The sequence below is a fragment of the Schistocerca piceifrons genome, chromosome 1 (genome assembly GCF_021461385.2).
Source record: "Schistocerca piceifrons isolate TAMUIC-IGC-003096 chromosome 1, iqSchPice1.1, whole genome shotgun sequence".
NCBI classification, from domain to species: Eukaryota; Metazoa; Arthropoda; class Insecta; order Orthoptera; family Acrididae; genus Schistocerca; species Schistocerca piceifrons.
Genome location: NC_060138.1, coordinates 796974851 through 796992392, shown reverse-complemented (window position 1 = coordinate 796992392; position 17542 = coordinate 796974851). Strand labels below are relative to the sequence as shown.

At 42.4% G+C, this 17542-nt stretch overlaps 1 protein-coding gene and 1 pseudogene across 4 annotated transcripts in view; one reads left to right on the top strand and one right to left on the bottom strand.

Annotated features, from left to right (window-relative positions):
- LOC124713610 (glutamate-gated chloride channel) overlaps nucleotides 1–17542 on the bottom strand; it is a 711599-nt gene that overhangs the window by 231679 nt on the left and 462378 nt on the right. The window lies entirely within an intron of this gene.
- Nucleotides 13517–13634, top strand: LOC124722058 (annotated as a pseudogene).

Genomic DNA, 17542 nt, shown 5'->3' with positions numbered 1-17542 from the left:
ACTCACTTAAATCTTGATAACCCGCCTTTGTTGCAGCAGTAACCGATCTAACAACTGCGCCAGACACTTTTTGTCTTATATAGGCGTTGCCGACCGCAGCGCCTTATTCTGCCTCTTTACATATCCCTGTATTTGAATACGCATGTCTATACCAGTATCTTTGGCGTATGCATTCTTAACGTAGCATCTTCATGAGCTTTCGAGGCTAAAGTTTTTGAACACTGTGTGTGTCAGTAGACTTTGTTTCCTTAAGAGTGCACTAAGCAAAAATAGTGAATTCCTTGTCGTTTGACATGTTTCAAGTACTTATCCATGAAACACCTCTGCGGCATGTATCAAGCACGCTTCTATCTTCGGATTATTTGGGTCACGGACTCCTTCACTGCTACACGGTATGAAGGATTGTGCCCCTCTTAAACGCCTGTTGACAGCAAAGGATTGTTTCTCGGATTTAAGAGCCTCCTACTTGTGAAGACTTCTCTGTGCAGACGACAGTGTGCTTCGGCGTTGCCGTCTCCCTGACCATACACGAGTTGCACGTTTGCGTAATGCTCACATAATACGATTGCTTCGCGCTTCCCGTAAAACAATTTTTATTGTACTCGTCACACCACCATTTTATGGAATATTAAAAAAGAATTCCATATTTCACCTCGTTTGTATTAGGAACACAATACTTTGTTCGCACGGTTAGCTGATTTTGGCGATGTGCCAGTTTACAGAGCTTACTCCGACCTCATATTTTTACTTAGTAACCCAGTCTGAACGTAAAAAATATACGTTTGTCAATTAAATACATATTTAATAATACATTTATGGCGATAGCATCTGATATGGAAAAAAACATATACAACAACACTGACAACTCTCTCGAGTAAGAGAAAGGATGTCACATTCATTCTATTCAGTCTCCACGTTGTGCTGCTGACCACGCCTGGACGAAGTCCGGGATTCCTCAAGTTACAACTCTCAAGGATTAACGACCAAGCTTTTCGTGCATTTACTAACCGATGTTCTTAGTTAAGACGAAGCAATTTTTTGAAATCTTTTTAATGTGATCATTTACGTGTGAGTTAGTTTGTTATATTCTTTAGACTTGTCTTTTGTGAGTTACAGCAGAAAAGAAGCAATAGCTACGTGTCATTTTGAGTGAAAAACTGCTACGTAAGTTTTTTTAGTCGTTTTATTATTCCCTCTAAGTCGTTTTATTTTTCGGCGCGCATCGGAAATTCGCCTTTTTATGTATCGAGAGCAGTAATAGTTTTTATAACATCCCCTCACATTTCCGAAATTACATCCATATTTGACAGTTTCTCCCTGTAAAAACAAACGAACAAATTTCTTATGCAGTTTCCTATGAAGTCTTCAAACAAGTCACAAAGCTGTTCCGACATTCCACGGTAATATTTTGTGCACTAGGCGACAGTGCAGAGCTGATTTGGGAAGTCAAGGAACGCGGCATAAACATAGCCGCCGCTGTACAGGATGACCCAGGAAGAATAGTCAGTATTCATGGATATGACAGGAACACTCATTTAAAGCAAAAGAACTTCATACAGACATATGCCTTCCGCTGAATTGTTTCCGAGATAGAACACATTCACGTACATTTGCTACTGAGCTACTAGCACTCTTCGACATTTTATTTTAGCCCAACTTACCTCTTTCTTTTAACTTCTTTACTCGGGATGTATTTCTGCCATTAAACTAGCCCTTTGAACGCTCAGTTGTCCTTGGTGTGTTGTGAGAGAAGTAGTACGAGGGACTGAGATTGTATCAGAGAGAAGTTCGGTTAAGTGTTAGTATACGCTCTGGCTTGAAATCTACACTGACGAAGAATATGCAGATGTATGTTTATGACTTCTACGATGGCAGTGCCCTTGCGCCCTTGCTGCTGTCGAATTATACCGTTGGCGTTTTCCGACACGTCGAGTACCTGATCGCAGAGTGTTTACCAGAGTTTTCAGCACTTTGTGTAAAACAAGTATTCTTCCAAGTTCCGATTTGTCTCCTGATCGTGCAGTTCAACAGCCTGTGCAGCAACACATTGTTGAAATGGTGCAGCGTAGTCCTGCTACCAGCGCATGGCCACTTCCTGCACGTATCGATGTCTCATGTACACATGTATGGCGAACATGACTTGCGGAAAACTTATGCTTATTTCACATACAACGTGCTCACAACCTTCATAATGGCGACAATGCCACCTGACTTGGATTGTTTCACTGGTTAAATGACAATCGCAATTTTCTTCCATTAACACTATTCACTGATGAAGTCACTTTTACACTAAGTGGAATCAATAACACTTATAATAATCTTCGATGATTGCAGGGAAATCCACAAGCTACAATGGAAACCAATTTATAGTTCGTTTTTCGATTTATATTCGATGCGTCATTATTTTGATAGATCGAGTCATTTTAGTAGAGAGAGTGACGGGATAGAATTACTTTGTATTTTTTGCAAAATTCGTTTTTCCGACACCTTGAGGACCTTGGTCACTGCAGTGTACTTCCAGCACGACGAAGCCACTGTATATTTTTACCAGACGTGTGAGGCAACATCTCAATCGCACTTACCATTATCTCTGGATTGGTCGTGATGATAGAATTATCTGGTCACCGAGACCGCCAGACCCTACGCCATTAGATGTTGATTTATGGTCTTGGATGAAGTTTATAAACGAAATGAACTACTTGGTCGCATCATGGATGCTGCTGTCCTCATTAGGAAACTTGCAGAGGCATTCAGACAGCTAACACAACATATGTTCCCGGGAGTGCACAAATGCGTAGTAGTTGGTGGTAGGATATTCGAACATTTATTTTGAAATACACAACAGCTGTAAAGTGACGTGTACGATAATTCTTAGACGTGAATGTGTTAAAAATGCGTATTTTTCACTTGCTACTTTGTGTAGCGCATGCTGTAATGTTTACTTGCAGCTGTGCAAGTGTATATGCTTACACCTGACAATGTATTGAATTGTACAGAAAATTAATAACAATGTACATTAACTGTGTTTTATCTCAGAAACCATTCGGAATAGAGCGTTCGTCTGTACGAAGGGTTTTGCTTCATATCCCTGAATATTGACCATTCCTCCACGGGTACACCGTATGCTCTTCGGTGATCTCGTCGACCAACAGAGCGAGCTGAATTTCACAATACCTTTGTTTTCGGCATCCAGTTTTATTCCTAAAGAGGACATATTCGGTCTCGAAAACAGGGAAAGTGCTCTAACTTTCTACACAGATTTACGTCAGCAAAATAAGCCTGTCGTTATGTGCGTCCTTACGATGGGGATAATTTGCGCCTTCTCGCAATCTCGTCCGCATCAACATTTGTCTCGAAGCGCACGCTGCTGTGTACCTAAAACGTTTGGTGTTTCTTCGTACAAAAACACGTTCTCAGAAAATCGATAATTCTGTGGAGCAGCTTTACCAGGTAATACGTGGCTGTATGCGCGCCTCGCGGCTGGCGGTGTGCCCAGATGTCTTACAGCCAGGTGCCGCCGGCAGTTCCACTGAAATACTCCTCAGCTATCTAAACTCGTTCGCTTGAGCTTTCACAAAACACACCTGCGGTTCTGCGATAACTGTTTACGTAGATTATTTGAGGCGTTCGCGTGCACTTCCGCTTTTGCTGGGACTCCAGGAGTTCGTTGGAGTAAACAAAGTGAACGCTGCCTCGCGGCAGCAGTTTGGCTCCCTGCCCTCTGTAGTAACTGTCACTTGTATGCGTCAAATGCTGTTAGTTTTGGTTCTGTAGTCCAGATCGCCCCCACCCCGTCGCCTCCCGCCTCCGTCACCACCCACTACTCCCTCTCCCCCCCCCTCTCTCTCTCTCTCTCTCTCTCTCTCTCTATCTATCTATCTATCTGTATATCTCTGTCTTTCTCTCTCTTACCTTAGAAGTTCAAAAGTATTACTTGCTCTGCACCTTACTCTTAGAATGTTTATTCAGTGTCTACGGGCTTAGCAAGAAAGTGTGAGACATCAGAACTTGTTGGCTGCGTGACTTACGCATTTACTACGTACGAAATTGCAGTGCCTGTATTTTTCAGGTTAAGAGCGGTCGCCTTACCATTTCTCTCTCCCCCTCTCTCCCTTTTAAAACACTTTTGAAATGGAAACAACTCAGATTAAACAAAATTCACTTTTCTCATCTCTGAAGGAACTCTGCATCGTAATCTGAGCAATAAAGACACTGCAATATCGTATTTATCGGCCGACACCGGACAAGCGAGCTTCAATTAAAATGTCTCTCTTTTATGGGAACTTACGTAACGAATGTATGAGTACAGGTTGTTAATGTGTTTGACGAGACGGAGAGGTTTGAGTTTGGCTGTGAGGTGTGCTCGGTTAGACTGACGATAAGGTAACTGCTCGCGACAAGCGGGAAGTCCGGGTTCGAGTCCCGGTCCGGCACAAACTTTCAGTTTCGCCATTCCAAATACAGTTGACGGTTGTCCATATTCGCAACTGCGAATATATTTCATGTACTTCACAACGGCTATTGTCGCCGCAGCTCCTGTTCCTTCGGACATGGACTTATCCGAAGGAACATTGTATCGTAATCTGATCAACAAAGGCACTGCAATATCGTATTTATCCGCCGACACTGAGCAAGCGAGTTTCAATTAAAATGTCTCCCCTGTACGGAATATACACAATGGATGTACGCGTGCAGATTGTAGGCACATGGCTGACGACATATAGAACTTTGGGTTTGGCCGTGAGGCGTGCTCGGGTAGCATACATGTGAAGAGGCAGCTCGCGATAAGAGGGAAATCTGGGTTAGAGTCCCGATCCGACACAAATTTTCATTGACGTTATTCCATTATACAGCTGATGATTGTTCATATTTGCAACAATGGATACATTTCATGTATTTTCTTTATGGTCTTCACTGTCATTCAATCGTCGAAATCGTGCCAGAGTCTACTGTTTCCAATTGCATAGAGATATGACAACAGCCAAATTGCAGTATGCGGCCAAGCGAATTTCATGGTTCAAATGTCTCTGAGCACTATGCGACTTAACTTCTAAAGTCATCAGTCGCCTAGAACTAGTTAAACCTAACTAACCTAAGGACACCACACACATCCATGCCCGAGGCAGGATTCGAACCTGCGACCGTAGCGGTCGCTCGGCTCCAGACTGTAGCTCCTAGAACCGCACAGCCACTCCGGCCGGCAGCGAATTTCATATTCAGAGTCAATGAGGCTGTCTATCGTTAAAATATGTGGCAATATTCCGTCGCCTTTCTTTCTAGAGAATTCCCAATTTCGTTACCACCAGTTTCAGTTATTACTATCTGTTCCTAACGATGAAAAAAAACGTGTCCCCTATTAAGCAGCTGCCGAAAAGCCACACATCATAATGATGAAGTCTAGGTTCTGGGACGAATAAAATAATTTGTGGACGATCAGCCCTTGGTACAAACAGCAATAGTGGGCCTTTACTATAATAAAATATAATGTCATGTGTTTGAACAGGCTAAAAGATCAGATATTGTGTCTGTGTATAATCGCGAAGCAAACACTGAAACAAGTCATAACCATTAACTATCAAGATCCCGAGCTTCTTCATGTGCAACAACCACTCAGTCACTTAAAGAATACTAAGAATGTGTAGTGTATCAATGAAGGTGATCGCCTCTTCCTACCGATTTCGAAGTTTGACTACTGATGTTGCTGACTATGGGATTAAGAAGAGTAAACGTCTACGGTTATCAGTCTTATATTCACCCTCATACCCTCATCCCCTCCTCCCCCCCCCCCCCCCCCCCGCATATTATTTCTGTGTCCGTAGATGCGTTCCCATCCAAGACAACTTATTATGTATGCATGTCATGAAATTTCGACCTTTTCACATACGTGATTAGATATCCCATAGGAACGAAATTTCTTTAGAAAGCTTAGATGTTGCACAGAATCAAAAATCACTACCTATGGCACTGAGGATATCGTGGAGAAAATAAAGTGTTGAGTTCCGCATGATCGAACTTTCCGGAACCTGTGATGAATTCCGTGGAGAATGCTACTCCGTGACAGATAGTCATAATACGCTCTATTATGGAGCTACAGATATATGTGAATGATGTACGGCATTAGTTCTGTGAATCAGTGAGCTCTCTCGTTAATACGACGAGTGGGACAGAAATGATAACTAATCAACAGAAAAGTACAAACTACAAAAGTAACGTCTCTTAGTACCTTTCTATATCTTCGTTACTGTTTAACTTTTTGCATGAAAACGGTGATATCTGGATAACGGCAAACATATTGAGGCATAACTGTGTGGGCCACATTGCTACGTTTCATTACTACTTGCGTACTTTGCTGCCCTGAGAATCAATCGACGTGCAACGTTCATTTATTATCTAGGTACGCTTAGTATCTTGGTTTATCATAGCACTGGAAGCAAAGGACCTGAGGTATGAAATATTTAGTTGTGGAGAACAAAGATATGTTACCACTTTCTTACCACTTAGTTTTATTCGCTAGCGCGAGTGCGACACTCAGTTCTGCAGTGACTTCTGCAGCTGCCGTCCTCTTATTTTTCACCAGAATCTTTTTTAATGCCCGTCCGTCACGATCGCTCAACACACAGTTTCATCCGTATTGTGACTTAGCTTCCTCTCAATGCGGCATAAATCTTCGATACGGTGCCTCTTGAAACCCCAAACACTTCGGCAATCTTGGTTACGGAAGCACCAACCGTACGAGCACCAACAACTTACCCACGTTCGAACAGACTTAGCTCCGACATAATGTACTGACAACTACAGAGAACACTAACATTTCCAAAGTACTGAGGACACCGTATAGACCCCGCTCGTGGTCAGATATGATAGCTCAACGTGCTACCTTAGCTAGCATCTGCATTTATGATCAAGCATGCATTTCTCGCGGTGCTTCCATGTTTGGGTCCAACCCATGTGCACGTTGCAGTAATTATGACACTGAAAGTAGGAAATTAAAAATGACTGGTAGGTGACCGCCAACTTTCTGAAAATAATTTACCTCCCAGTCGTTTATAGGTGCGCAGCTGTGACTAATGCTCTGTAAAGAAGTCATGCGGGTAACATTTCGTGATGCATATTACAAAGTAAGTTATGTCGTCAGCGTAAATGCTTGTGGACTCACGGTTCGATACGGAAGGATTTTCACACCTGCATCCCAAAGATACCCTTCTCCAAAATTGCTGATTAAATTTATATCAACTTGTAGGAAATGTAATTCGTTTATGCGTAGCGCCTGGTCTAACCACACGTCCCACAATTTTCTAGACTGATGCAATGCATTCTCTTATTGATTCCGTACCTGGACGACCCTTTGTCGGCAGAATGTTAAGCTCTAACGTTCTTTCCTTCTGTCATCCTATACTCCATGATACATAATAACTCCCGTTGGTGTCGTATCATATATCCAAGTATTTTCTGTATTTCAGGTATAAATCATTGTTGGACAATGTTTTTGCAATAAAAAAATTATCCATCAAATGCGACAACATCCGATATCGTTATATACACAGAAACAGAGGGAGAAGAAGTAACTGTGATAACACTACAAAATATGTTTCAGCTACACTGAAATTGCAACCGAAATTCACGAAACCATTGCACGAAAACGGCAGTACATACGTGACCTTTCTTCTCAGTAGCATATTTTCGGGTGATATTAACACACTCTAAATGACAAGGAAGCTGCAAAGATGAATCTGTCAGATTTTTAGAAGAATTTAGTGAAATATAAACACGTAGTCACTCTCCCTTGTCAGTGTACTCAGTAAACAATCGATGTGGAGACTTCGTTAAGGCTAAGAATTGTTGTCAAAGTTTCTATAGAACCATAAATGTAAAGTGTTCGTAGTGGAGAAACAACAAAATCCAAGTAAGTGTATCTGCTGGCCTATGACGTGAGCGTCAAGACGATGTTCACTTGTACAAAACATTACACGACATTTCTCTCCATGGAAAAATGATCACTGTGAGGGAAATCCCCGAGAATGCGGACAATGCAGGTTGGCGCGTGAATTTGGCAGTAGAGAGAGATGTGTTCTGGAACTGTTCAGATGCAGAGCAGAGATAACGCGGCGCGAAAGTGACGGTTTTAGTACGGTACGGTAACGTTGCTTATAGACAGTTAAAAGTGAGCTTACAACAAACACGAACTGGACTTGTGGTGTGTCGGCAAGTCAAATGGACAATAAGGCTTGCAGGATGCAACATTTCGACGGAGACGGCTTGTGAGCGATATAGTTGCTGTTCCCGCTCAAAAAGCATATGGCACGCGTTGTGGAAGTCTGCGTAATTTACGACGGACTGCAGCGACCAGCAGCAAGGTATGAAGTGACCAGTGTCTGCAGCTAATGTTGCAATGTGATCTTACTACCATATGAGATCCATTGACGAGCTCACGCCAGCACAAGCAACGAACTAGTAGTTATCGTACGACAGTGTTTTTATGAACAGTGCATTTTATACCGCCGCCATAACAAGTACATTTATCCGTAGCAAACCAGTTTATGTATTTATCAAGTCAAGTTCTCTACAGTGTAATGTCTGAGTGAAATAATAAGTTTGTGATTCAAAGTGCATTCCACGAATGTCATCAATTATTTACAGAAAATAGTTCATTATTATCCCAAATCCGTCACTGTGTGCGCAGCAATGCCAGTAAAAAGGCTACGTGAGTATCGGCGTATTAATGCAACAAGACGATATAATCGGAGTTAACGCCGAAAATTTCCAACAAACGCTGGATTATACAACTGACAGAAGACGCCAGGTACTGTACCTCATTAATTACAGTTCAACCCGATGTGGTGGTTTTTCAGTACATTATCAACGTAAAAACTCATTCAGTTTCATTAGAACAAAATGATTCTAAAGTAATGTTTTTAACGTCTCTAGTAACCATCAGTTCTATAGTGTTCACTGATTATTCAATTAAAGAATTTATTGCCACCACAGTACTCATTGTACCTTCAGTACAATGCAAATTCAGTAACATTAAAATCATTACTGACAGTTAGTGTAGATCAATCTAATTTACAGCAAGTTCAAGTGTTTATCATATGTGTGTGTATATTGTGTTACGTAAATGTTGTTCCACTGCTAGGCGTGATTAACGTACACCAGTTAGTGCATTCTGTTCAGTTACTTCAAAGAGGTTATTTTTGTTAATGAAAATCAGAATTCATTTAACATTCGATTTCTTGTACGCCACCGCCAATATTTATCCAGTAATTCCGTGTAGTAGTCTGAACTACATAGCAAAGCTATTCAGGCTTATTACACGCGAAAGCCGCTTTTCCAGACGTCCGATGCCGCATAGTCTAAAAATATTACAGTACATTCGGATAGTGGCATCGCAACACGTATTGTTGTGCTTCTGAAAAAAAAAATAGCGTAAGTCTTTCCCCCGCAGACTACGGAACTTACATTTCGCTTAGTCAAGCTGTGCTTTCTATGCCATCAGATTGTATTCTGTGTAGTTGTTGATTGCAGGTTCCTGCATTAAGAAAGAAGATCGATATCATATTCCTGTTGAGTACGTTCCATGCTTGACGTACTCCTCCAAGAGATGAGTCATCATCGTCATCCTACTTAACCGCTCGGAAATCACTATAAGACGATTCGTCTTATTGGTGAAAAAGTTAATTGCCTTTACCTGCACACTGCCACATTCCATTCATTCTCCGTTTTCACTACATCGCCGGACAATTAAATTTCCTTCAAGTACCTGTACACTCTCTTCAGAAACACCATCGTACTCTCGGGCACGGATTACAGCGTGATGTTCAGTTTACATATCTGTCAACCGAATGTTAGACGGTTTCGTATTACATAGTAGCGAAGATATATGTACGTGATCGGATATACTTCGGAGAATACTGACAAACTTTGGTGCGTATGTCAAAGAGAACGCTTAAAACACTTTCCTAGGAGCTGTTCTAGAGGCGCTACATAGGTGCCTGAGAATTAAGTGACAAATTGAAAGGTGTAACACGTTTTTCTCACAGGTTCATGATGATGATGTACGGTATTCTAATGGATTAAGAGAAGGGGACAATATTCTTTGCTCGCCCTATTTAGAAATGGACCACGAAAGGAAGCAATTAATGCAACTAATAAGTTATGAAGCACCCTAAGTCATTTACTACACTGTAACTTTCAGAGTATGCGGAGCATTGTTAAGTGCCCGATACACACTTCCCGGTTTTGTAATGGGACCGTGTAGGATGATGATTATGAGGATGATGTTTTGTTTGTGGAGCGCTCGACTGCGCGTTCATCAGCGCCTGTACACATTCCTAATCTGTACACCGTCCAATCTAGTCACTTTCATGAATGATGATGAAATGATCAGGACAACCCAAACACCCAGTCCCCGGGCACAGAAAATCCCTAACCCGGCCAGGAATCGAACCCGAGACCCCGTGATCCAGAGGTAGCAACGCTAGCGACTAGATCACGAGCTGCAGACGACCGAGTAGGAATCCACATCCACTGACGTACAGCATCAGAATACAGCAAGTATCTTTATTTTCACTGCTGGACTGTAACCATTTCCATCAACGTAACAATACTGTTACAACATTAACTAATTGCTTAAAAATGTAATAGCTACTAAATACTCAATAAATTATTATCGCACTGCCACATATACTCTAAGAGTAGTATATCTACCGAGATGAAGTTCTTTGGCAGATTGCCATTCGTTGGCCACGTTAATGATGACGATGAGAGCTTTGCGATTTGAGCACATGTGCAATTTCATTTAGTTACTGGGTCGTTGGATTCTAGCGGGACGAATAGGAATTTTGAGGAACAGAGCTACGATGAATATCAGTGAATATAAAATGTGAAAGTAATGTAGACCATAGCTGAACAAAATGTGAAAATAATGTAGACGATAGGTAATCAGTGGAAACGTGATGAGAGGAAGAATATTAACTGATAATACAGAGAGAAAAAAAGATGATAAATTGTTCATAAGGAAGTAGCGTTCAAATTTAGGGTGGCTCAGTGGTTTAGGCGTATGTGATGGAAGGGAAATCGTAATTATATTATATGATGTTAAACCCAAATTTTCGTAATTTTATTCTGGAACTTTCCAAAATGGGACTAACCAGAGTGAAAATGAAATTGGAAGAGTGGTGACGCGCTCGAGCGCGAACTGAAGCTGTTAAAATTTTTTAATGAACGTGACTATGATTACTTTGGCTTGTATGAATTACTGAATGTAGACCGCACGCATTCTGTTACCTTCTTGAATTGAATGTGAAAAGTAACCAATTTATATTTAAATCGTACAGGAACATGGGGTCAGCACTAGACACACGGTCACAGCTCTTACGCTTACCTTGTTTGCCTGTGTGTGCGCCCCTCTCTACCTCAGCTAAGGAATTTACGATTCTCTTTAATTAAACTGGCGGCCGCTAATAACCACTGAGATGTAGGACGAGCGGTAGTGGAAGCGTACCATGCGAACTAGTAAACTACTGCTTATTACCGTTTGGCACGGAAGCGGTAGTATTTCTGGATTGATTTTCCATTCAGAATTGGTCCTTCTCAGTCGGGATTAGCGATACAATGAGAATACAGAAACAACCGGAATACGTAAATGTGAATTTGGACGTAAAGCGTGAGAAGCCCCAGCCCGCTGACGCGACTTCCACTTTCTGGCAACGAGTCATACTTAGGTCGCAAAAGCAGATCGATAATCTCTCAAGATTTTGCATGCATTGATTACAGTCGAGTGTGTGAAGCTGTGCCCCGCGCAAACAGTTGTTTGGAGGGTCATCAGCTGAAGTGGGCGCAGCTTAACGATTCGGAGCACGAAGCTGTGTAGCCGCAGCGGCAATTTGGACAGATTTGGGTCGCGGTTAGGCCGGGCACGTCAGAGCAGCGCAGCCAGCAGGCAGCAGACGCCCTTGTAGCCTGCAGGGGCAGAGGACGGGTGTGTGGTCGGCGCGAGTGGACACTAGCCGTGAAAGCCGATCATCTGCGCCGCTGCTTCGAAAATGTGAAAATCCACCGCTGCGCTCGTGTCAAACGTTCCTTTGTGGAACTATTTACCTCGCGCTGCCATGTAACCTGTTCAAGTGACTTTAGAGTCTTTAGAGCGCCTGCAGACACACTCCTGCAACACATTCATTTCTCATGTCCGCACATTGCATCAAGTGACCACACTCTCAGAAACAGAGAACTGACTTCGTTGCCTCGTTTCTTTCCCGTTTGGGCACTGGTAACTAATTAGAAGGCATCATCATGCCCATCAGCCGGCCGCGGTGTCGTGCGGTTCTAGGCGCTGCAGTCCGGAACCGCGGGACTGCTACGGTCGCAGGTTCAAATCCTGCCTCGGGCATGGATGTGTGTGATGTGTTTAGGTTAGTTAGGTTTAAGTAGTTCTAAGTTATCGGGGACTGATGACCTCAGAAGTTAAGTCCCATAGTGCTCAGAGCCATTTTTGAATCATGACCATCAGCCTAGGTTTACCTGTTTCTTTATTTCACAGACACACACACACACACACACACACACACACACACACAGCCACCTGGGGTAGCCGAGCGGGCTGAGGCGTCTTGTCACGGTCCGCTCGGCTGACCCTGTTGGGGGTTCGAGTCTTCCGACGGGCATGGGTGTGTGCTGTCCATAGCGTAAGTTAGTTAGATTAAGTAGTGTGTAAGCTTAGGGACCGATGACCTAAGCAGTTTGGTCCCATAATATCTTATCACAAATTTAAACACACACACACACACACACACACACACACACACACTGTAGGTCCTTTGCTTCTTTACAATCTTTACACCTAAATTATTTTTGTGCTTCTTATTCTTTCACATGCGCCGGCCGGGGTGGCCGAGCCGTTCTAGGCGCTGCAGTCTGGAACCGCGCGCCGCTACGGTCGCAGGTTCGAATCCTGCCTCGGGCATGGATGTGGGTGATGTCCTTAGGTTAGTTAGGGTAAAGTAGTTCTTAGTTCTCGGGGACTGATGACCTCAGAAGTTAAGTCTCATAGTGCTCAGAGTCATTTGAACCATTTTTTTTCACATGGAGTCTGGTTAGCTGTGAATGGTAGGTACCGCCAGTACGTCAAATAATATACGTCCAATCAAATAAGACGAAAAGTATATAGCTGACCGTTAACAGTTGGCTGTTGAGAAGCACTGTTAGAACTGCCCGTATTCGTAGTACTTTGTAGCGCATCACAGCGCTGCGCAGGCGTTTTCGAAATATGTTATTCTGGTGATTCGATTGGCATAGAAACAGAGCATCAGAGAATCGAACTACACAGTAAAATCTTACTGCCGAGTCGCGAACCGACTCGCAGTTTAGAATTTTGCTGTGAAAAGTTTCATGGTACCTCGTGGCACAAAGAGTGTTGTGCTTTATCCGAAACTTGGTTGCACGATGGACGACAGGCAAATAAAATACTGTTCATGGTCCTAAATATCTCTGTTCTTTTGGTGGAATCTTAAGTAGCACATTGGGCAACGGACTTGCCGCAGTGGATACACCGGTTCCCGTCAGATCCCCGAAGTTAAGCGCTGTCGGGTGTGGCCGGCACTTGGGTGGGTGACCATCCGGGCCACCCTGTGCTGTTGCCATTTTTCGGGGGTGCACTCAGCCTCTTGGTGCCAATTAAGGAGACACTCGACCGAACAGTAGCGGCTCCAATCAAGAATACCATCATAACGACCGGGAGAGCGGTGTGCTGACCACAAGCCCTTCCTATCCGCATCTTCAGCTAAAGATGACACGGCGGTCGGATGGTCCCGATGGGCCACTTGTGGCCTGAGGACGAAGTGCTAAGTACCACATTCATTTGAACCACTTATTGATTCAACGTAGGAGGAGGTGTTGCTGCATCGCAGAAGACCCGTCGTAACACACATACACTCTGGTGTGTGATAGAAATTCAAGTTTCGACATTATTTTTATCATCGATCTTCTGTCTGCTGCAGTTTCCCATGCCTTCTTTTGGTAAAAAAAAAAAATCAACTACGCGTTTTCTAGACGCGGTGCAGCACATAATAATCAATTCCTGGCCCATTTGTATCTTTTGTAGTGCAGTAAGGAATTACAAATGTATTCCTAATTTTTTGTAACATTCTCCCACCATCACTTATGAAGACCTATTTGAAATTTGCCAAAAAATCTTGCTACAGTCACTTAACGCCTGTTTTTTAGCATTTCTTTAGCTACTGTCTATTACTTAATTTTTGTTATTTACACTAATATATTGCTCTTCATGAGAGATACTTGTAAACCGACCATATATTGAGATTATACTCAATTTTCTAACCATCATTAGTTATGTCAATAGTCTTCAGTGTCCCGTATCTATAGTTTATGTGATATAAACAAGTTTAATTTGAGAGCCGTTTTTGGGTTTGTCCAGTAAATGTGTCGTCCACAGTTTTACTTTGACAGTTTGGAAGCATTCCGAATAACCCGCTGAGTGTGGATGGGTAACAACAACACGAGAAGAACACTTAGAGGTGAAAGGTAACCTCCTAAGACGCTTAGTAGAAACGTATTTCGAATGGTAGGCTGATGGAAGTTAATGAAAGCAATCGTTCAAGTAGTGGGCAACTGTGGAAGGAGGAGAAATCAAGAATTGCGCTCATAAAAACTGAGGCAATCATTTGCTGAATACGTAGTTCGTATTTGTTTAACAAACATTATAGACGTGCCTGGACGGGAAAATCGATCACATTACAGTCAGTTACCTGAATTTCTGTGACATCGAGCTGCCGAACCGCGGAGAGCTGTATGTTCCTCAGGAAAGAATACAGAGCCTAGTGGATGCGAGGGTGTCAAACGTGTATCAGTGTTATTAACGGTTTTGCAAGAAAGGTGCAAGGCAGTTGTCCGCCGGCCGGTGTGGCCGAGCGGTTCTAGGCGCTTCAGTCTGGAACCACGCGACCGCTACGGTCGCAGGTTCGAATCCTGCCTCGGGTATGGATGTGTGTGATGTCCTTAGGTTAGTTTGGTTTAAGTAGTTCTAATTTCTAGGGGATTGATGACCTCAGATGGTAAGTTCCATAGTGCTCAGAGCCATTTGAACCATTTGAAACGGCAGTTGTCCGGGTTCCAAACAAGAGCAAAATACACATTCACGACCAGACAGCCGCTTCGGGCATCTAACTCAAATTATATCAAGTGAAAATCAATGCTGCACAATTTGTGTCACCTACAGCCAGCAAGAACCGTTAACTGGAAACAGGGCTACGAGCAGGGGCACAGTCCTCCAGCCTTTGCTTTCACTTCATCACCGACGCGCCAGTGTCCTTTGGTACAGCGAAGGTTGCAACAGGAGGCATCAACAGGGCACAACTGTGATTAGTGAAGATAGAAAATTCTGCCTTGTTGTCAGTGACTATCATCTGCTAGTGTGGTGTCGACTGGGACAGGGGCAACTATTGGAGAATATTGCAAATAAGTCGAACTATCTCAGCGCACCACGGCGTTGGAAGCTCCTGTTTCTGAAGTCTGTTGAAGACATACGGAAAAAAGAGGAAAAATAAGGACGATAAGGATTTAACATCCCGCCGATGATGAGGACAAAAGAACACACGGCAAAGATTTTAAATAAAATACTCGCACCGTTTTCGAAGGACTTACACTGCATTAATCGATTTAGGGAGAGGCTCCTGTGTTACCTAAAGAAATGCTGTTGTGTTAAATTCTGACTTTCCGCGACATTTATAGAAAGTAAAGCCGACTACCTCATAAAGAGGTGAAGTTGTAGAAGACTCAGTTTCCTCTTTAGCCGTATCTCATATGTTTCAATTCACTTATAAACTTAATATAATTTATATACTTAATACAATTTAAAACTCCACACAAATCGCTTTGGTTCAAGAAAATGCCAGAAGGTGACGTGTTAGATCGAAACTAATTGAAGAGTACCAAGACAAAAAGTTTTAACAGCTTGGAGTGGTTGTTTTACAAGAAAATAACTCTTCAAAACATGCAAATCACGAATTTATAGCGGAATAATAGATGAAAATATTAAACTGTACAAGAGCCAGAGAGTGATCACAGAAACCATTGGAGTTATGAGGAAATGTAGATCATTAGGAGAAAGGTCAGATAAGGATGATCTTTAGTACAGTACTTAGTCGTTTTTAGTGTAATGAATATAAGGACCTTTAAACTGTAATAATTAAGATGAAGGTAAGCCAAACCCTGCACTGATGACCAAACACAACAATGGAAGAAACGTGCAAATATTTGAAAATAATCGGTTACATATCTGACTGGTGTTATGGTGGATAGTAAGCGTAAGAAAGATCTCCAACAAACTGAATACAGGAAATCAAAAAGTGCTAGATTATTAAGAATGTTATTCCGTTAGAGAAAGAATAACTTTGGCGGAGAGTTTGCAAACCAAAGATAGCCGAAAAATAAACATTTTGACAAGACGTACATCCCAGTTAAGTGTCACTATATAGCTGGAAAAGATAAACATGCTTGAAAGGTAAAACCGACACATCTAGAAAGTAAGATATGGCTATGGATGAGAATAATAAAGGCAGTAGGAATGAAAGACAGGTGAGGTAAAGCAATAATAACGATTACGTCATCATACTAGGATAAATTTCTGAACAGACCGTTAGAGATCTAGAATTAAGTCTCGATCACCGAAACTACGAAGGGAGTGATATAAATGAGTCAAATTGAGTTACTTCCTCAATTTAAAACGTAATGTCATCGTTTCGTGATATTTCGCGATTAATATACACTGACTATGTATTAAAATGAAACAACTAAATGCATGTATCTTCTTCATTTAAGGATGTTATTTCGCGGTACCATCGTGTATAATGCATGGAAAGTTTCACCTCTGTAAATTATGCTTTCCTGTGACACATTTATGCTTTGGAATTCGTACAAATATCTCATAAGCTATTCAACCTCCGCTATTCAATGTTTCCTCTTTAAGCCCAACTATTCTTTTGGTAAAGCCTCGTCGCCAGTTTGGTGAAAGCCTCGTCGCTATGGCTGGGAGACCGAGTTGCCACTGGTGTTACGGTAGGCCGAGTTTATGCGTTCGTGAAACGGCTTCTGGTGCAGAACATCGCTAAGACAATTTCTCACTGCCACTGTTACACAGCTATCACCCAAGGTGAGATAAAAGGACAGGAAAACGAAGGTTCTAAAACACTCCAACAAATTAGTAACAAAATGACACAAACGAGTTTAAAAGGTTTACTTATCTATGTGATTTGTTCATTAATGAAGTCGGCAACTCTGCTTGTAATATAATACGAAAAAGGCTCTCAATGGACAAGTGAAAATAATCGTAGGCAAACTCCACAGTACATAGCAAATGCAATTTACAACAACAGTCGGTTCACTTCTAAGACTTCACTAAACGACGTTCAGTGCCTAAGTCAGCCCTGGACGACGGTCTATAACCAAGTGGGCGAGAGCTGCTGCTCTATCTTCAGAATAGGCTTCTGTCCATTGTCGTCCGGCCATTGGCGGATGTACTCGGCCGGCAATT